The 21,853-nt window shown below is 48.5% G+C and overlaps 1 protein-coding gene across 1 annotated transcript in view; it reads right to left on the bottom strand.

Moving 5' to 3' along the window:
• The window catches only part of LOC149342511 (uncharacterized), a 134,515-nt gene that overhangs the window by 95,009 nt on the left and 17,653 nt on the right, over positions 1-21,853 (bottom strand). The window lies entirely within an intron of this gene.

The following is a 21,853-nucleotide window of genomic DNA, read 5'->3' as shown; positions in this document are numbered from 1 at the left end:
TGTTCAGTTTAAATGATGTTTTGGACCCATTTTAAATAAATTGAGTTAATTTATGCTACCCATCGACGACACCTGCTGGTCAACTTCTTCGAGGCGGCGGAGCCAGCATTCCGTCCAGACGTACGCTTCGTTACACCATAGTGAAGGGCTCCGGAAGTTTCGACCACCTGGGGTTCTTTAACGTGCACTGACATCGCACAGTATACGCGGGCCTCTAGGATTTCGCCTCCATCGAAATTCGACCGCCGCGGCCGAGATCGAACCGGCTTCTTTCGGATGAGCAGCCGAGCACCATAACCATTTAGCCACCGCGGCGGTTAGTTTCCGAAAACTGCAAGGACGGTTATACATAAGCAATAAATCATCAATAACACACGCACATAAAAGAACAAGGGAAGTGAACATTCACCCGACCAGCCGGTAAGGAAATCATCATGGTCAGCCTGACTACGTCAACTGCAGACCAAAGGCCTCTCCCATACCTTTCCGATTTACCCTGTCCTAGAATCCTGTCCTTGGGGATAGATTACCAGTAGCAGTGAACTCGAGTAAGAAGTTCGTGGATGCACATAATGTAATCGGAAATTCTATTCCAAAAAGGAATCGCGGCGACTTGGAAAGCTTGAAAACTAGCACAGGCACTTTTTATTGTCCTCAAATTAGCCCCACTTTTCATCTTCATGCTAGACAAAAAGTGAATATCTCCGTTTTTCTTTTCCATCTTCGGTTCTTCGTATCTCCTCTGCATACTTTGCTTTCTTTCTGAGCCTCCAACTAACTCTACCAACTTAGTTTTCCTCTCCAAAATTATTCCCTCCTTTATTTATTCCCTTCATCGATTTCTATTTCATCAGAGCGGGAATGCCGCTTTATTCTATTAGCCGTCGCGCGCTTGCCACGATCCAACCTATCGACTCCCGAGCTCCGGCGACCTCGTTAGCGGACAAGAGATAATCGGAGTTCAAAAACTAACCCACTCCGTGTGCCCCCCCCCCCCCCCTCCCCAAGAGAGCAGCCTGGGAGCGGAACCACCGCCAAGGGAGGCACGCAAGGGCAAAAAAGAGAAATATCACTGCGAGTCGTTATCTATGCGCGCGAGGCATACTCGCAGATCGCGTTCCCAGAAACGTGTGACCAGGCGCCAGTGCACAGCGTGCCAACCACAACCACCGCCGTCCCCGCCGCTATCGGGTGAATCGATTCCCCTTAACGGATTCAGCAGTGCACTGCTTATGAACCTGTCTGCCGCAATCAGGAGGTCCCGCAGAAACACGTTTATAACGAACATGCCTGCACTCACGCGCGCACGCACACACACCGACATAGACCCACATGTGCGTGCAGTGGATTCCCTTCTAGGAAAGTGCCGGAGCCGCGGGAGGGAGGAAACGGGAGAAAGGAAAGAAATAAGACGAAGGACTCAGCACAATGAAGAGGGAGTAAAAAGGCAAGGAGGTGGAAATGGGGAGAAGTTCAAAACGACCGAGGCGGAGAAAGCAGAGCTTGCGGGGCGGTGCTGGGGTGTGGGGAGGTGGGGGAAATTGCAGTGCCGTGGTTTGGGGAGATGGGGAGAACGTGGGGAAAAGGCGAGAATCAGGGACGACGACGGCGACGAGGGAGGAAATATAGCAGCGCAGTTCCGCGGGGCGCGAACAATGTTATCGCCTTGGCGGATGGTCATCACCGAAGCAGCGGGCTTATCGACTTTCGAGTCGCAGGAGGAAAGGACGGCGTCGGGAAGGAAGGAGACCGCCGCGAGAGACGGCGCGGTTTGTTCCTGCCAGGCGGCCCGGCGTATTACTATACGGCACGGGTGGCCCCTTAGCGAGGACCGACTGAGTCGGGCAAGGGCGCTGCAACGGGCCGCTGCGAGAAGGCAAGGTACTACGCAGCGTGGCCGCGGACAGAAAACGCGCGTTGGACGCTGTCACCCCTCTTTCCTTCCCTTAACTCTCGACTCAGCGGTATGCCGGTAGAGTCCGTGGCAGTGACCGCGTCGGCTGCCTTTTAATGCGGTTCCGCCTTTCTCTGCGGCGCCCCTTTCGCTGTCGACTCCGATCGGAATGACAATGCCACGATGCTTTCTCACTGCCGCCGTCGCTGACGAGATGCGCGCTTCGTCCCGTTGGGTTCAACGGGGAAAAGGCTCTCGCTCACCGCTGGCTCGGCGCTTATATGAAAGGTAGCTTCGCTTCACTTGTCACTAATTTCCTTTGATTTTCCAGGATTATTATTATTATTATTATTATTATTATTATTATTATTATTATTATTATTATTATTATTATTATTATTATTATTATTATTATTATTATTATTATTATTATTAGCAGTAGTAGTAGTAGTAGTAGTAGTAGTAGTAGTAGTAGTAAAGGATCTTTATTCGATCATAATTTACAGGGCGAGCATGTCGACCGCCTGGGTGACCAGAAGTCGCTGTTCTTCCTCCCCTTCAGCGTCGTTGCTGCTACTGTTGTGTTCTTTTCTACCGTCATCATTCGCTAAAATTTTGATGCAGCTACCCAGTGGACACAGCGAGAGATATAAGAAGAATAAAATGGCATGTTGAGATTTGTGGTACCTGAGATTGGTGTGATTTAAGCGACCTGCTTCCTATATATCTTGTAAAAATTGAGATTACCGACTCTCTGAATAATATCCGGAACTTATGCTGGCAAGCCTATCTTACCGATCACACCCCAGTCTACCTCAGCGAATTCATTCTGTCAGCGTGTCAAAAGTTGAAATTGTCTGCCAAGCTCAAAGCCATGGAGCAAGGAAAAACCACCGCAATAAAACATAATGTTACTAAGCCAGCTCTGAACTATTCCCAGATATGGAAGCCGCGCTGCGCCATCCAAAAAAGAGACCACTTACTGATTGATTTAAGACAGAACAAGGAATTCCACTCGATACCTCGCTCAAAAATTGCTAAAATTTCTGGACCATCTTTCTCGACTAGCTGAAACATGCCGCTGGCATGGGCGTCCGGAGGGGGGGGCAAGGGGGGGCGGCTGCACCCCCCTGGAAAATCACTCACTCGAACCGTGATTGATGGCCGCACGCCAGGGGCGGTGGTGCGCTCAGCCGAAAGGGTAAAAGCAGCCCCGCTTCGACGCTTGGTCACATCTGCGAAATGCCGCGTCCGGGCGCGCGTCGTTCCGCCGTTTTCAAACCACGCCACCGCCAGCTCTGCTGAAGGACGACCTGTTGCAGACATGCAGCGGCACCGGTGAGCATGTGCTTCGAGCCGTCTTGAGATGGGTGTCTGTTTCTTTGATCTCTAGGGAGATAGCGACACGGAGGCAGACAGTGCACAGGGCACAGGTCGCTCGCTATAATCATGATACGTTCGTACGCCGGCCACCGATGAATTCTTGAGGGGGGAAGGACAAATCAGCCGTGTCCACCCCCGCTTTGTCGGGCTGCTCAGGGGCAAGCGGGCGACGAGTTGGCGCCGCCGCCGCTCGCTGTCCCCTCCGATCCACGGGAGAGCTCAGTGCGGTAGAAGCGCCGCTTTCAGAACCTTCGGCAAAGGGGATTAGCTGCTTTTGTTCACGGCGACGCAGTCTCCAGAGGCGCCCCCACACCAGCGTTCCTTGCGTCTTCTCCGAAAACCAGCGCCTTTGGTCAACGCAGCCCGATGGCGCCTGCCTGGCTCGCCTGTCACCTCTGGCTGGGCCTCAAATCACAACAGCGCCCATGTACTGTGCGTGTCAGTGCATGGTAAAGAGACCCAGGTGGTCGACATTATCCGAAACTCTGTACTACTCCGTCCCTCATAGCCTGAGTCGTTTTGGGGCTCTGAACCCCATAAAAGCACAAAAACAAATTTTCCGGCCGAATTAGTTGCGGGTGTCCCTTCCCCTCGGAAGTCGCGCGGCGTTCCTTACACCCCAAAAGTGCGCATTCGTGGATATTGTGGCAAGTAAGCCCTTGCACGTGTGCGCGCCTCTGTGTTTGTGCTTCGGTGTTTTTAGTGGCGGGTTGTCAACGAAGGTGAGAACAACCAAGACAGCGGACGAGAAAACGACGAGCGGCGAGCAGTGTGTGTGCGGTTGCTCGACTGTGCGGATGCGCGAGCAAGATGGAGCGAGGTGTATGAAGCTGCGAGCGTGCATTTATCTTGTAAATAAGTTTTCGTTGTATATATAGTCATCTTTTGTTTTCAACGTACTCGTTCAACCATTTTTCTAATCAATATATATGATGACTGTGCACTGAGAGCGTGTAATGAAGCACAGAAATGAATTTATCACCCGTGTAACTACGCAATTCGCCCAGAAAAATCCGAGGCGCCTACAGTTGCTGTTCAAGGAAGACTGACTGAGTGACTGTAGTTGCGTGTTTGTGAACATATTGCGCTGTGTGCTGGTCATCAATTCGGGTGAGTCGAGAACCCGTATGCAGTAAGACTGAGCACTTCGAGTATTGATAGTATCTTTTTGCATTTTTATTAATTTTAATTGTTTCTTTGTTGATAAACTCCAATGTATCTCTACAATCCGCGCTTTAATTTGCTGCTTGTAATTTTCTTTCATGTGTGTATTTTACTTATTTTTTCTTTATATATAAATAAATAAATTTACTCCGCAAATAGTGCCTTTTCGCTACGAATATACCCCCCCCCCCCCCCCCCCTCCGGCGCCAACAACCAATGGCACCCCCCCTGCAAAAAATTCTGCGGACGCCCTTGGCCGCTGGCGTTTTACTTGGGGAGGCTTAGCGAAAGGTCGGCCTCATGATAAGAAATTTATTTCGTACGGGCTACATTCCTACGCTAAGGTTGTGGCACCTAGGCCCTCCTCATTAGGAACAAGTTTAAACTCATGTCTTCGCCGAATCCCATTATTCAGTGACTATGAACTGCTCATCAGCATCGCGGCTTTCTTAAAAAGAAAAAAAAAATATATGAATGGAGAAAACTAGAAAGAGAGAGACAGCGACCTTTGCGCGAAGAACAGCGCACGATTCAAACTCTTCATCGCAGCGAACACCGATCGGATTACACATTTGCCGCCTTTCTTCCTTTGCGAGCTAATCTCGCGTGCGCATCGGCTAGAAACGCTGCAACACGTGCGGGTCGGAAGGAATCATCTTGCCTTCATTCTTTTCAGAACCTTGCGTACTCCCGCCAGGCTAAAGCTGTGCACTTTTGTAACACGAGCCTTGAGCGGGGAGGGAGAGGGCAGGAAGGGGGATGGGAGGGAGTGGGGGAGGGGGGTATTCCGTTAACAAGAACTGCGACTGGAAGAGCGGCAAAACACTGAGGGAGCGAGGAGCATAAGCCGAGCAGTGCGAGCCACTTAGGCGTCGTGTAACACGAACGCCGCCTATTATTATGTAAACGAACACGACGATGACGACGCAAGAGCCGGGGCGCCAGCGTGCGAGCCTGAGTGTGGTGCCGTCTAATGATGAAGGCCACTTGTATAACACGCGCCTGAGCGGCGCTCCATCTGACACGAACGAGAGCAGTTGATGAAGGAGGCAACAAGCAAAGGGCAGCAGACTTCCGCTCACTCTTCTTTCATCTCTTTCTTTCTATCCTTCTTTTCCCTCCTGTTCCTTCGCCACCCTTCGCTCCCTTTGGCGAGCGCCGCTACCGCTCAGAGCAACGGGAGGCCGGCATATGGCGAAGGAAGAAAGAGTAAAGAGAAAGAAGAGCTGTATCAAACGAAAACCCCGCTGAAAAGAGAACGCTCGAAGTGCTAGCACTTCTTAACGAACCTCCACCTCGCCTGGTTCTCATCTCTTGAAGCTGATCCGACACTCCGATTTTTATTCTTTTGCATCTTCGTCGTTTTTCACGTCTTCTACCTTTCTTTTTTCGCTGTAAAACCGCGCTCGGTTGCGGCTCATTAGCACTTGAGCACGTTCTACTCTTCGTGTGTCTACAAGCTTTCCAGCTGGTAACGGCTTCGCTGCTCCATTTGGCGTCACGCTTTTTGGTGAAGCCTTCGCCGGGCGTACGGGGCTGCGGTTAGGCGCGAAGTTTGCAGAGCTTCTCCTCTTCTCTGTCGAATAGCCCTTTTCCTCGTACAAAAATGTGTCGCAAGGCTTTATTTAGGCAGGGACTCGTGATGACGATTTCCTTAACTTCGCCTCGTGTATGGTATCTACTTCGTCATTCTGCAAACTGGTGCATGTGCGGTGAAGTTAAACTTTTGTTGCCTTCTTAGCATTAGAACATAAACCAAAGGCGATATCGCAAAAGGAAACTGTGACCCCAGGAATTGAAGCGCCAAGGACGCCAAAGGTGCTAGCGCATATGCCGTAATGCCGAGTTATGCCCCTTTGCTTGAAGATGTGCCTGTTGGCGACATGTACCGTTGCTTTGTTGCTGTAAGTGCTAGAATCTCATGCTTATATGCGCCGCGGCGGCAACATATTGCAATTTGTATAAGGTAAACGGCTGTCGCTTGTATTTTCTTTTCAACATCGCACTTCCCATTCTCAGTGTTTCCATTTCTGCGTACGCCATTTATGGTGCAGGTCGGCCTTAACTTACTTAACAAGGTCGTCTGTCCTATTCTCATGGTATGTAGCATGTTTTCTTGTACTGTACTATCCTCATGCTACGCTGCGCGCTTTGTGTCTTGTTACAGCGAAACAAGCTGTAAGAAAAGTAAGAGCGTAAATTGTGGCGCTACAATGCTGTGTCATTTGCCATAAAGAAACAAGGACAAATTTTATCTCGTAAGCGTTCATTTGTTGCGGAGTGCTCTTTATCTCGAAAACGTTCGTTTATTGTCGATTACGCTCTTTCGACCTTTTTCTTTCAGACGTAAACACTCACGGTACGAAATATAACGGTATTTTAAGGCGCAAGTTATGGCCCGATAAGTTTATCTGACACTTTGAACTTTCGCTCGGCGACAGCCCCTCGAACATGAGCATACAAAGGCGAGCTCACAGACAGCAGCATTCGAAAGCATGTGCAAGGGCATGACAAGGTGATTCTTGACGAAACGAACGAAAAAAAAATAGAAGAACGGCCCATCTTCGAAGGCCACTGCTGCGACCAACTCGTTTGGCGGTCATTTATTTTCGAGGGGCATCGATGTAAACGTGGAAGCGGCACGCTAAATGAATTGATTTATGGACGTGTTCCCAAAACCCTGCGAGCTGGAACGGTTCTCCCTCGCGGAGCGCGCGGCAGCGGCCTCGCCGTATCCATCTTGCACCGGGGCCGTCGAGCAGAGACCACGCTGGCCTACTTTTCCGCCGTCGAAGCAACCGACACCACCGCCGCTGCCGGAACGTCACGGTGCGTCCCCGCGACGTCTACGGCTAGGTGAGTCTGCTCGGGGAATAATCGATGACGCCCAGCGCTCCGACACCACATCCAACTCTCCTTTTTCTTCTCTTTTGTTTTTTCGTCCTCTTTCCTTTCGACGTCTTACTTTCTGCTCTTCCTCCCAGCTCCCTTTTCCCCCAAACTTTCTCCACATTTTGTTTACACTCGGTAAGAACGCCCGTATACTTCGCACACTTCGCCTCCTTTTGGTAACTCTCATTCTCCGTTCTTCTTCTGTTTGTCTCTTTGTTCATCTGTTTGTTTCCTCGGTGTCCATCAGGTTTCACTCATTCTCTTTCTTTCTCTCCCTGTCTTTCGCTCTACCTTCTTGCGTTTCTGTTTGTCCCTCATTTTCTCCTCGGCTCGATTCCTTTGCCTCGATTGTTCCAGTCAGTCTCCGGGCCGATGATTGCTCTTTATTTACCGCTTTCGTTCGTCGCGTCGTTGTTTGTGACGCAGTTCATCCTTCCAGTTTTCTTTTTACCCACTCCCTTTGAATCTCAGCCCTCGTCCTCCCTTTAAACTCGATCGCTTTCACCAGACTTCAAATCCTACCTATTCCATTTTCTCTCCTAGCCGGGACGCCATCTCTCCGTACAAAGGCAATATCAGCGCCGCCTCAATCCTGGCACGGCGTCATTTGTTTTGTTTGTCGTATACGTTATTCTCGCAGCGATCTGGACGCGCTTTGTTCGCAGTGCGTGGCTTACGTTTTCTTTCTTTCCTGTTTTCCACCACACTGATTGCATTGTTCCAAACTTCCATTTTCGGGCTCGGCTCCTTGCTTTTCGGGGGAACGTATATACGGCGCTGTTTGTTCTTGCTTCGTGCCCAAGATCGCTGCTGCGAAAGAACGCCATAAGTATCACGAGTGTCTCCCACTTTCGAGCCCGTCATTTCTGTTTATAGCTAGTAAGGTAATCTCAGAAGGGTTAGCATATTTGGTACGCGTGGAGGAAATAAAATTGGAGGCCGGCGTCCGAAACACTGGCGGCTACTTTTGCAAGTAGGCATTCCGACTGATCTGTTTTCGCGTTATTTTTCGCGTGCCGTGCCCCCCCCCTCTCCCCCCTCTCCCCTCCCCCTTTCCGCCCTCTTTAAAACGTTCCACAAGGGTTTTTTAACCTGTTGTTTAAAGGAACCGAGCAGTTGCCAGCGCGCGACCTTATGTTCTGCGCGTGCGCGAAAGCACTCGAATATTTGCGAGAACGAGTAACAGCGCAATTGAGAGCCGTAATTTCCTTTGCTCCACGCATAAGGCAGTGGTTCGAATCCACTTTCTACTGATACTTATTCTTATCTTTCTCTTCTTTTAAAAGAAGCATTGAAAGCATGCAAATTGCTTGCCATTTACCTTTTGAGGTGTGTTTCACATTTGGTCGCATTCTATCGCCGTTTAAACACCTAGATTGACATCAGCTTTTAGTTCCTCTTTTTATTTTCTCTCTGCGCGCAAATCATTTACTACTCCGTTCATGATAGTCGTAACCTTTCAGGGGGCATTCTGAGATGCTTTGAGCCAAATTCGCCGCTCGAAAAGCTGCGGCACAAACCGGGAGGCGAAATCTGCTCTGAACCATAGCACATGCGCAGAATACAAGGTCGGTGGTTACGGCGCTCGGCTGCTGAACCGAAAGACGCGTGTTCGATCCCGGCCGCGGCGGCCGAATTTCGATGAAGGCGAAATTCTAGAGGCCCGTGTACTGTGCGATGTCAGTGCACGTTAAGGAACTCCAGGTGGTCAAAATTTCCCGAACCCTTCACTAGGGCGTCCCTCATAGCCTGAGTCGCTTTGAGATGTTAAACCCTAATAAACCAAACCAAACCTTTCCTCTGCTTAGCCTTCACTTTATCTTGTTTCTTCTTGTTCTGCTGCTAGCGGAAGCTCTCGCAGAAGCTTACATCTATGTGGCGGAGCCTCACTGTTCACCCACTATTATCCACTAGTGGATATCACTGCGTTCACCTTCACAGCGCTGGCCCCAAAAGAGCCTATACGGTCGGGCAAGAATGTTCTTCTCCGCTAATATTTGTTCCTGTCCTCATTTTCCTCTCCTTACAAACTCACATAAATACAGTGGAATAGGCTGTCCTCCAAACAACGCGGCAATGCACTGTATGTAGTGTACGCCGGATGAAGACAGGCGTGCAATTTATTGTCATCCGGATTTGTTATGCAGTGGGGACGAAAACTTTGATCTGAAGAAATTAAAAATGTAAGCTTTGGATTACATTCATGATATTGTTCACAGCGCAACAAGAATGGGAAAAGCGAAAGACGAAAGAGTAACACAAAACAATCGCTGACTATCAACTAGTTTTTATTGAAGAAAAGAAGGGGTATATATAGAAACACTTATCAAGCACACAGACGTTTTCTGGAAGGCACGTGGGAGTTCAGATACCTCAACTCCCTCTCGGATAAGGCAATCGAACGGCTGCTGATACATAGACTGCCTTTCTGATGAATATAAAAGGCCTCCATGATCTCTCGTGTTACCTTATCGCCGTGTCGGAACAGGATACGCGTGTTCTTGTAATCCGGTGCGCATTTGCATTCCTTGCACAGAAACGTAGACTGTGCAAGGGGGTCACCTCTTGCCCTCCTTTCAGCATGATCTTTCATATGCTCGCATTGGCAGTTCCTGCAATGGGCGCCTGTGTGGGAAAGGGGTTCATTTTTTCTAGTATTTTCATGCTCCAACAGGCGCTTATTCACACACCTGCCGGTTTGGCCGATGTACATAACCCCGCATGAAAAGAGAACCTGGTACACCACCCCTACTTCGCAGGGTACCGCCGGGTACAAATGCCGCACCTGGCAGGCACCCCTCTTGCCTTCTAGCCTCTGGCTGATCTGTTTGCACATCGTGCTTAGCTTCCTGGGCGCAGAAAAGACGACGTCAATGTCGTATCTGCCTGCAACTTTATTCAGCCCATGTGATAAGCAGTGTGCATATGGGACCACAGCCGGCCTCTTCCTCTTTTGGCCTTCTTTCGGCTGAACGCCATTCTTAAGCTGCCTGAGAAGCTTCTCCGCTGTTCTATAAATGAGTCGATCAGGGTACCCATTCACACGCAACCTGCTTGCTCGCGCCAAAATGCTCTCTCCCATTCTCTCATGGCAAGATTTCCGGTCCCATATGCACACTGCTTATCACATGGGCTGAAGAAAGTTGCAGGCAGATACGACATTGACGTCGTCTTTTCTGCGCCCAGGAAGCTAAGCACGATGTGCGAACAGATCAGCCAGAGGCTAGAAGGAAAGAGGGGTGCCTGCCAGGTGCGGCATTTGTCCCCGGCGGTACCCTGCGAAGTAGGGGTGGTTTACCAGGTTCCCTTTTCATGCGGGGCTATGTACATCGGCCAAACCGGCAGGTGTGTGAATAAGCGCCTGTTGGAGCATGAAAATACTAGAAGAAATGAACCCCTTTCCCACACAGGCGCCCATCGCAGGAGCTGCCAATGCGAGCATATGAAAGATCATGCTGAAAGGAGGGCAAGAGGTGACCCCCTTGCACAGTCTACGTTTCTGTGCAAGGAATGCAAATGCGCAACGGATTACAAGAACACGCGTATCCTGTTCCGACACGGCGATAAGGTAACACGAGAGATCATGGAGGCCTTTTATATTCATCAGAAAGGCAGTCTATGTATCAGCAGCCCTTCGATTGCCTTATCCGAGAGGGAGTTGAGGTATCTGAACTCCCACGTGCCTTCCAGAAAACGTCTGTGTGCTTGATAAGTGTTTCTATATATACCCCTTCTTTTCTTCAATAAAAACTAGTTGATAGTCAGCGCTTGTTTGTGTTACTCTTTCGTTTTTCCCGTTCTTGTTGCGCTGTGAACAATATCATGAATACTTACCAACTCGCCCAAATTTCTGGTTTGTTGGATTGCATTTCCGCGTTAAAAAAAAAATAAAATTCGTAGAAGGCTTGGGCTTTTTTATGCGTGTGTGCCGCAGAAAGTGGCAGCCCTGCGACTTTCCAGAAAATGAGAGTGACATGCCTGCAGTTACCACGTTGGGTTCCAAGGGGTTAGCCGTCTGCGAATTTGCTTAATCTCACATCGTTACATGTGAATCTCCCTCCCTGTGAAGCGCAAGATGCCTTGTACTTTAATGCTGTATTACGCATGTTTTCACGATGTGCGCTCTTGTGTATACCGCGTATCTATATCAACCTAGTGCGCGAAACAGACGGCAGAGGGAGGGAGACTCATCACTTTTAGTGCCGCTAGAAATTAAAAAAAAATACTATTATCATTGACTCTTATCAGATTCTGTAGACGAAGAATCTAGCATTTAAGCGGTTGTGTCAGGTATCTCTCCAGTCTGCTTATTTTAAAATTTAGAACTGCAGGTGAATAAAACATCCTAGTTTAATTAAAAGTTGCTATCATTATTTGTATTAGAAGTTCTCTTATTAGATGTTTCCTTACATTTGCAGTCTGTAAAATGCATCGTAGATTAGCTGCACATTACATTCGGAAAGCTGGCGCACATAACAGTCGGGCCTTGATACACATTTCACAGCTTGGATAAAGAGAGAAGAACAAAGGCACATGAAAACAACGCCGGTCCCGCTATTTTCATGCACCATCTTTTCCCGTCTTCCTATTGATCCTTCCTTAAAATCAGCTTCCCCTACGTAGCTCTTCGGGCATGAGATGTTCCATCTTTCTGACCTCGTTAACGTACAGAGCTTGTTTGATAGCTTCACAGCAAGACGAGTGGAAAACTTCTAGCTCCCTCCTTCATGTTCGATATAGTTCTCCGAAATTTTGTTTCTTTCACTGATACACTGATTCGCTCTTCCGGTTCTCGCATGATGTGACGGGAAGACTGATGGAGCACCAAATTGAGAAATTCGCTAGAATAACCTTGTCACCGTAGTTGCTAAACAGGAATAGTTGGAGGTCATTGGCAGTGGCCGTTGTCCTGGGAGAGGCGCAGCTCACCTAATGAGGATGCTAATGATCATCATCATTACACCCCGGAAAAGCCGAGAACTAGGCCGAGGGAAATATTGTGCCCATTAGAAAACCGGTGAGTGCCCGGCGGCACTGGCGATCGAACCCAGAGCTTCCCGAACGAGGCGCAACAGAGCTCATTACGACACAGTGCTCTCGCATTCAATGCACGTAAGCAGTCTTAAATGCCATCCATAATTTTTGTTTGTTTTCTGATTCAGGTATTCGCTTCGTGAAACAGGTTCAGGTTTGCGAGACATAGCAGCGGCGTTTTGTCTGAAAATCGTGCCAACTGGCACCATGTAACACTTACATCAAGATGGATGATCAACAAGAGTCACCGCCTAAGAAAAAATGCATAGAATAATTGTTGTGGTTCCTGGTCACCGTTTATAGTTCCCTTCTTTGAAAGCACTCCTAAATAGTTGGGCCCCTACTTCGTCGTTGTAAAGAAGTAGATGACAGACTCGCTGGTGAATATGTGCGCCGCACAAACCTTCGAAGGCTTTATCGCCATCACTACAAGTAATTTAATCTGTAGGGGAAGTGGAGCTGAGCTGCGGTTGCGTAAACCTGGCGAGTGCGATAACACTTAGCGAAGTCTTTTGAATGTTCCATAGATTACCAAGCGCGGTTTTCTGCCTCCCACCTCCTCTCATCCGGGGTGGCTAAACAATCAAAGCAACTACAAAGCGCAGCATGGGTCCAAGCACAAGCACCCTGCCCCCACCATCGCTGCCTAGTTGATCGCAACACACACCACTACAACAGCCGGTGTCTATTAACGAGGCTTTATCAGGACGCGAGGGCTGCAAAAAGAAGCAGAATCTGTACGCCGTACGGAAGCGGCGCATTTAAGTTTAGAAGAAAAAAAAAGGAACCCAAAACAGTTACCCAGTCAAGAAGAAAAATAATGACTGCAGTGGGTTTCCAAATAAAATGCACACACACACAGATACACACCCAGGCGCGTCGCTTCCAACGACTCTCGGTCGCTGCCGTCTCCCTTTGTTTCCTATGGTGGCGCGGCTGCTTTATTTATGCGCTTCCACGCGTCAGATGCTTAGCCCCCAGCGGGGACCACTCGCTCCATCTTTTCCCGAGGCCCAGTCGAGGCAATACTCGACACACGACACACGGGTATACGGACGGCCGACGCTTTCTTTCTTCTTTTTTTCCCCAACTCCCTCTTCTCTTCCCTACGCACCCTACTCCGGAGAAGAAGCATCGTCCCACCAGCACAGGACGTTCTCTTCCCCATCCCTCCTCTCCCATCCCGGCTGACGCGAGAAGGCGGCGGGCGCTCGCAGTGCGCACACGCTGATAACATTGTGGAGCAGCCGGCGGTCTTTCATTTCAGGCGTCGTTGTATTTCACGCCGCATTGCGTTCATTGAACGCCGGCCGAGTTTATGCCTTCTTGTTCCCTCTTTCTCCTCCTCTCCCGGCCGCCGACGTTTTTCGGCAACGCAGCTCGCCTTTTCCGCGCCGCGGTCCCTCCGCGGGGTCCCCTGTGGACCGACGGAAAAGGAGGAAGCTTCCCTGTTTCTTTTCCCTTCCCGCGGCAAGCTACACCCTCTCGGCGTTCGCCACGGTATTGGCTCCTTGCTTCCGCTCGCATTGGCGCAAGCTGCTCGCGTTCGCAGTCGCCGGGACCCCCCTCCCTCAAAGCACGCGCCTGTGCTGGTGTCTCTCGCTCGCCGTCGGTTTGCCGGCCCGTAATCGACGCTGCTCGAGAGGAAGCGGAAGAAGAGTGCAGCGGTGGTCCCCTGGTGGCCGGATGCGGAACTTCTTCCCCTTTCGTTCCCTCTTTTTCGACGGAACCGGACGGGGCGATAGGGCGCGAACGCCGACGAAGCTGTCGTGGGGAATGCAATAAAAGGAGCGAGTTGATGAAGGCGGCCGACGGCGTCTGCCAGTTTGAGGCCCGCGAATACTTGAACACTCTCCGGTGCAAATGAGTCGGCGGGCTCTGATGGCACTGCTGACGAGGTTGTGATAACAGACTGTGAGTGGATGCAAATGTTGGGATAATTAGGTGGGTGAAATGGAGACCGAAATTTGCGAGAGGTTGTTTTTGTGATAAGGAGAATGTAAGGACCAGCAAGTTCTTCTCTTTCCTAATCAACAAATTAATTTTTTTATTGCAAAAGCTAATTAATCTCCTTGAATACCTTGTACAAAAAAAACTTGCTAAAGTATGGCTCTTTGCAACTTTGTTAGCTTAATCTCTCTAGTGAAAAAGTTAATGAGCAGGGCTAGCAGCCCTGGACATTTATCGTAGATATTTATATAGGTCAGTCAGTGCCACCTTTATTTATGTTTGTGCAAGCTTGCGCCATGTCACCAATATTGCGAAAGTCGTAGTCCGAAAACATGCGATGCTAGTGCACATCCACGTATTTAGCCTAAGGTACACAACACGCTTCCAGTCATCATATATAACAAGCATACACTGGGTAAAAGAAGCTTCAGTGGTTTCACCAGAATACTTCTTGGAGCTAGGGTAGCTACGGCACTGGTTCCGCAAGAAATGAACTCCGTCACCGATACAAATGAAGAAGTTGTTAATTTACAATCTTTAAGACGTTTTAGAGCTGCAAGAAAAGAGACATAAGGTGATAAGTATATTAGGGCGACATGCAGAAATAGGAGCAGCTGCCATTGCTTATCCATATTGACCTTCTAGGATTCCTTTCTAGCTAATTAAAAAGTCAGGTCATGCGCTTCGAAATAGCATTGCACGTACCTTCTTCATGTTTTGTGTTTTGAGCGCGCCTGTACGTTCATTTAACAAGCCTACAGTTTTCTGCACTTTATGCGGCAAACAACGCCGTAGATAAAGCTGTGTGCTTGATATTTTTTGCTGTCTTAATTCATCATCATCAGCCTTACTACGCCCACTGCAGGGCAAAGGCCTCTCCCGAGGAGGGGAGGTATTCGGTTTGTAGCCTTCGGGCTGCGGCCGTGTATCTGTTTTTTCAGCCAGCGTCCGCCCACTGCAGGGCAAAGACCTCTCCCACGTCTCTCAAATTAACCCTGTCCTTTGCCAGCTGCAGCCAACGTATCCCCGCAAACTTCTTAATCTCAACCACCCACCTAACTTTCTGTAATAGTATGTTTAGTGGTGGGAATAATTTTCCAAGATATAGGACGCTGACGAAACCAGATTTCATCAGAATAAACATTGCGTGCCCTAAAGGGAGCAGCAAGCATCACAGATTGGTTCTGGCTTGCTTTCAAAACGGCTGAACAAAACGACAGCCTTCTTCACAGCGCAAGTTTAGTTACAAAATTAAGTGCTGCACGCACGATTCTGGCCTTTTTAAAATTTTCTTTCAAAGGAGCGATAAATTGAAAACTAATACGGGACCGGAATGCTTTGCTTAAGTTCGCTGCTAAAGTTCTCGAGATTGCTCTGCAACATGAAAGGCAAACCAAAAAAAAATTGCCTTCGCTGCATTCAAGATTCCGCGCGAGAAGCGCATTTAACCGGTGAATGGTTTTATATGTTTCTTTTTTTTATATAAGTGCTTGTACATCAGCATCGTGGAACATTGGTGCTAACAAAGCACACGTTGACCTTAGAGATCATAACGTAATTTCAGTTCACGAAGAACCCATACTTCATTATTTGTTTTTTCGCGAATGTCAGTAAGCAAGACCTTAAAGAGCTTCGCCCAAAGCTTAATACAAATATTACATGTGCACAGCACAGGTATTTCATCTTGAATAGAGAATTACAAAGGAATTTCAGCCGAGGAGGCAACGAGTGTACGACGCCTGCTACGGTGCCTGCTAGTGCTTTCAAAGGGGAAAGACTGCGCTTAGCGCGTCGTTTCCGTCCTGTCTTTGCACTTTTTTGTCCAATATGTTCTCATCTAGGCGAAGAAAAGTAAATGCCCATTGTTATACCTACCAAAAAAACATATCTCTTAGATAGCTAGCTGTTCGCACCAAGCTTAAATTGCAGCATTGTAAAATCAGTTGCAGTTAACTCTCTCTAAGAGGCCGAAATTTTGTCGTCTAATTCAGAACGTTTTCCTAATTGATTTTATTTCGTGCTGATAGCTTGTTTATCTCTTCATCTACCCCTGTGCAACGCATTCAATGATGAACCGCCTACTACTTGGATGCTAGAGGCGCTTGTATGGAATTACCTCAGTCGAGCCGTTCTGCTAAAAACCAAATGGAAAAATTGCAATGTGCAAAAGAATTAAGTTCGTTTCTGAAAATAAAATAAAACGAGATAAATAAAAGGCGAGACCGCTCATTAAAACACAAAATGCTGCGAAAGTTTTTACCTTTGACATTAGTGAAGGGCCCAAGTTTTTGATTGAGAATAAGATCGCACGTCGCGAAAGCGAGAGGATAGAGTGCGCACGTGAAACCGTGATGCTGGATTTCGACGTATGAGAGCGGAGGTACCGAGTACACATTCCAAGTGCCACTATTCGGGTAGCTTTGATAGTAGGCGAAAAGTAGAAAGTACCAAAGATGCATGCAGAAAAAAAAAACGCAGATGCACGCCAACGGCCAAAGATATTAGCCGAATCATACTCTTTGTCCTTTTTAAGCAAATTCTTTTATTTTTCTTTCCTCGTATATCTTTATACTGCTGTCAATGTAAAGAAAAAAGGCACTGTAAGGGACCTCGCAAATGCGGTTAGCCTATGCTGCCAGGCTCGCTTGCACGATCGTGGCAAAGCGGCAACAAACTTGCGACAGCTTGAAGGAGGTGTCTCCTGTCTTTTTAGGGGCACAGAGTCGCTATCAACTTTCCATTACCGTTTCCTGCTAGCCTCTTGCCTTCACTGTGCCCCCGTTTCTTTTTTTCTGTGCTTAGCTTAGGGTCGGGCAGAGATGCGCAAAGTCGGGTTCAGCAGAGCAGCACTTTGCCTCCTGCCCCCCCCCCCCCCCCCCCCCCCCCGATCGTGTTTTTCTCGCCCCATTACTCTCGTGGAGCTTCTTTCTGCCTCGCGCTTGTATCGAGAATGAAAGCAACATCGAGACACACGCTCAGCTATTCCGGCACCCAGGCCGATCCTAATTGTTTTCCCAATGAAAGTGAGATCCGCCATCGCACCTCGAACTCTCTCTTCTTACGGGGTTTCCGCCGGCGCTTCTCCTCCCCTTTCGCAGTTAGGCTTCCCCGCGAGCCGCTCCGAAGCGCCCGGCTTCGGAGCAAAAAGCGAGACGGCGGGACTGTCTCTGTTGGTTTTTCCTTTTTTTCCGTTTCTTCTTTTGAAATTCTCGCTCGCGCCGCGTGTATTTCCCACGGGGGTACTAATTCGAGGGCTCGAATAATTCCGAGCCCAATTTGCATATTTTCTTCTCGCGCTTTCGTTTTTGCTCGTGAGAAACAATGTTTCGTTCTTGTTTGCCTTGTGCCGCCGTTCTCCTAGCTTGCCTTCAGTCTGTGCCGTTTCGCCTTTTTTTTTATGACATCAGATGTAGTGTTACCCGCGCTCGAAGGATTGCGGTGTGTTCTTTAGATGTGAGCTATCAAAATAAATGAAGACATTGCTCCGTGCTCGTATTCTATTTCGTATATTGCTATGCCCCCAAGGGGGGAAGGGTCCTCGATTGCTTCATTGATTCCGGGGGCATGTGGTGGTTTTACTCGAACAAGTAAATTCAGTTCTGTTTTTTGCGTCTTTATGCGGTCTAGTCTCTTTGTCTCTTGTATTATGTTTCCTTCTTCATGACGTGACAATGAACGAAAATGAACCGCCTTTGTTCCCAAATTTGTTTTTTTTTAATCTAATGCAGTGATGTTCTCTTCATTAAACTTAAACAAATTAAACTTGCTAGCAAAACTTACTGGAAATTAATTTGCTGGCTTTACTGCGAAGTTATTACAAAGATAGCAGCAAAGGGTTCGTGGTTTTTAGCACAAGAATGGGATCTGAACCTCTGGGTTTCAACCTAAGCTTAAACCGCGGCAAATATAATTTTACCAAAACTGAAAATATCGTAGAAAGCGCATGTGCATTTGATCAAGTACGTTACAAGCGCTTTGCAGTCCTTGCAGCATTAAACATCTGCTTCTAATGGTTTAAGGTTCGGATACGAGAAAGTAGCCTCAGGAAGCAAGGAAAAGCAACGCATTCAATTGCAGTTGAATCAAAGCACTCGCAAATTAGACTATCTCTCTCTCTTGACGTTTCGGCCGGGGACCGGCCTTCGTCTAAAGTAGGCTGGTTCCTGGGCGAAACGTCAAGTAGTTTTTTCACCACGTCTCCTCTACAAGTACATTGTCAACCTACCCCTAGGAACTTTTCCTGCGTTATATATATATGACACATTCAAATCGGCCCAATTGCGTTACACTGCACCGAAGACATTAATGTAATGTGCCGCTTTTTTCTTTCAATTTGCTTTGGGTTAAGCGTATGAAAGGCACCAGCGTACTGTTTGTATATATATATATATATATATATATATATATATATATATATATATATATTAGTGATTATGGTGTTATTTACTACTTTTAAAATGACTAAAATGCCTATTCTGTATATTACCTATTTACTTTAAAATGGCCTCATAAATTTCCCGACTAAAATCGCGAAGTGTTCTCTAATGAAAAATTACTATTTGAAGTTTTTATAAAGCACTGTGTCTAATAATCTGCAGAGAAGCAGTGCGTAATAATCATTAATTCCGTAGACTAAACACGACGAAACACGAGTGCAACTCTCGCTTGTCTTTTTTTCGCGTGTTGTCGTCTTAGCGCTCTTCCATTCGAGAATTCTGTAAGGAAGTTTACAGTTTCGTTGGCAGCTCCTGCAATCGTACTTATTAAAGTCTTGAAATGAATTTCAAACTCCATGTGCTTGTGACTGGCACTCAATGAAGCTTGTGGTGTACGGATTGTTTTGTTTTACATGTCAAACACGGTGGACGATCGGCAACGGAAATATGCGCGACTATACTTACACAACGGCATGCGTGTCAGTTGACAGAACGATTGAAGCTGCATAAAGCGGGGTGTAACATACTTAAAAACTTCTCATTGCAAATTAGGAACTCTTTCCCTCCTCATGACACAAGCAAAAAGGTCTCATGTCTAGCTGGTAGCGCTCCTTCACACCAGGAACTACTCATGCCCGGTAAAACAAGGCCATAAAGTGCGCTGTTCGAAACCCAAGTTGCACGCTTAAGTTGCGAAATCCAATTACGCTAAAGTTGTACGGGCTTCTTCCGCAGTGGCTGCATGGGAGCGCATGGTTGTTCACCCACTAATGTCGCGTTCAACTGATAAAACGCAAAACATGACACGAGAACAACATTCCCCTTCCTTCCCCCAAACCAACCATCTACAATGCTATTTTAATTTCTTGCCAACATACTCGCATGACCGCACGTTGATTACGACAGCGCCCGACTCCTCCCAGAAATATGACCACACGATACAGGAACAGGAGAGCTCCTGGAACGGCGCATGGTGAGCGCACCATTCTCCATTCCCAATGGCGCACAAAATAATGCGTCGTACTCGATGGAAAAAAAGAGGGAGGGACGGAACCGACGGTACAGCGTCCTTCCCTTCAACTCTTCTCTCTCTCTGTGGTACACCTTTCCCGGGATGCCCTCCCTCTTCACTCCTCGTTCGGGTCATTAGGCGGCTCGAATCGTCGCGGAGGGTAGAACGCACCAAGCTCACCGCAGCTGCAGCAGCCACCGCTGAACGGTCGGCGAAATTGAGACGATGATCAAAAAAGACAAAGAGCGGCAGCGCCGGCAACCGCGGTTACAGCAGGGCTTACTCCCCCACATGGCCAAAAAAGGGTGTGGCAGAAAGAACGAAACTGGTAACGGCAGCGAAGAACCAAAGAAATGGCGCAGGAAGAAAAAAAGAAGACAAGAACAAAGCCCAGAGAGAAGGAATGAAAAGAAGTAGCGCGAAAAAAGCTCGGCAGAGCTGAACCAGACGTGTACGAAAGAAAAAAAAAGCGCAGAGTCACGGCTTGCGCTTTCCTATTGTCTCCGCGCTGACCAACGTTGAATTGCACTCCCGATGTTGGTTCCGTTTTTGTCTCGGCTCGCGCGTGTTTTATTGCTGTCCGCGACAGAACCGGAGCCCCGGTGTAAGCCCATAGGAAGTGGTAGACGGATTCAGAAAGGGAGAGGAGGGGGGGGGGGGAGAGAGAGAGAGAGAGGAGGAAGAAGCGAGTCGGGCGAGCGCGCGCACCTGAATTATCTACGTGCCGCACACGGGCCAGCCGAAGAGCCGAGCCCCACCCAAGCAGCCAGCTCGCCGCGCACTTGATTGAGCCCGCTGAACGGCCAGTCACAGAGCAGTCGTAGTCGTCGCCGAAGTCGCGCTCTGCGCTGCCGGCTCTACCTCACGCTCTGGAGCTGAGAGGGTGAGCCCCCTCCCTGCACACTCTCCTGCTTTTCTTTTCTCTTCCTTTCTACTCTTTCTTTGTTATTTTTTTGTGTTCTCTGGGGAAGAATGGAGACCCGTGCGTCCTTCCCCGGCTGCACATCCCCCCCTCCCCTCCGGCGTTCATCCAACTGGAGACTGCCCCCCCCCCCACCCCCTCATCCCTGGGCGACAGACACAGCGCACTTTTGCCGATTGCTGGAGCGCGGTTTTGGAGCGCTGTGGAAGAGACCCTTCACGAAGCGTGGCCTGCGTCGCACCGTAGCTCTTGTTTTTGTGCGTTCCGAAGCGCGTGGGCTGGCATTTCCCCACTACAACCAGCACCACACGTGCTCACATGAAAAGAAAGAGGTTTGGGCGTTGGGAGAGAGGTGACGAAATGAGGTTTCGAGTGAATGAAATCCTATGGCGCAAGAAATTTTATTGCCCAAGAAATAGATAGTTACTATGGCTCGGTGTGAGCACAGCACTGATTATCCAAGCCCCCGGTCTTCCACTTTTTCTGCGTGTGTTGCTCTCTTTTCGTGTGCAGTATCAACCACTTCTCGTGCTAAAAATAAAAATAATACTTTTGTTGGGATGAAAATTATCACATCTCACCCTGTCCAATATTAATTGAAAGTACATAGCAGGTATGCTAAGAGCCTAAAAAGTTACTGAATTTAGTTATGATGTGAAAGATCGTCTGATGTTATCCGAAGTCCGCCCTTAACTGCAGTATGTAACGAAGGCCACAACATCCTTTGGGGCGCTTAACTATGAATTCACCATATACCATTCGCCCAAAGTGATCAGAGCTCAATCGATGTTTTCAGTGGGCCATCGGAGATGAGAATGGCCTAAACTACGGATTTTGCCGCTTCGCGGCGAACGCAAGGAGAAAAGGCACGAGAAAAAAATACCCACAGAGCACATTCCGCTCTCTTTCACGGCCCGAAAGCGTAACACTGTATTCCTCCGTCTCATTTCGTCCGCCGCGCGAAAACAAATAGAAACCTCGCCTCGGATCGCATAGCCCAGTGTGGACGGAGTTCGATTAGCGGGCGACACGACAGAGGCATGCCGAAACCATTGTGACTGGCTCCAAACTGGACCGCTATCTCGGCACAGCACGCGGACACAGAAAGAGCGGTCGCGGAGGGAAGAGAAAGAGGAAAAGAATGAGAGACTGGGAAGAAAAGGAAG

Source organism: Amblyomma mixtum, chromosome 5 (assembly GCF_055824585.1).
Source record: "Amblyomma mixtum isolate Tamu chromosome 5, ASM5582458v1, whole genome shotgun sequence".
Lineage (NCBI taxonomy): Eukaryota > Metazoa > Arthropoda > Arachnida > Ixodida > Ixodidae > Amblyomma > Amblyomma mixtum.
The sequence above is the reverse complement of the archived record's forward strand: the minus strand, read 5'-3'. Positions and strand labels throughout refer to the sequence as shown.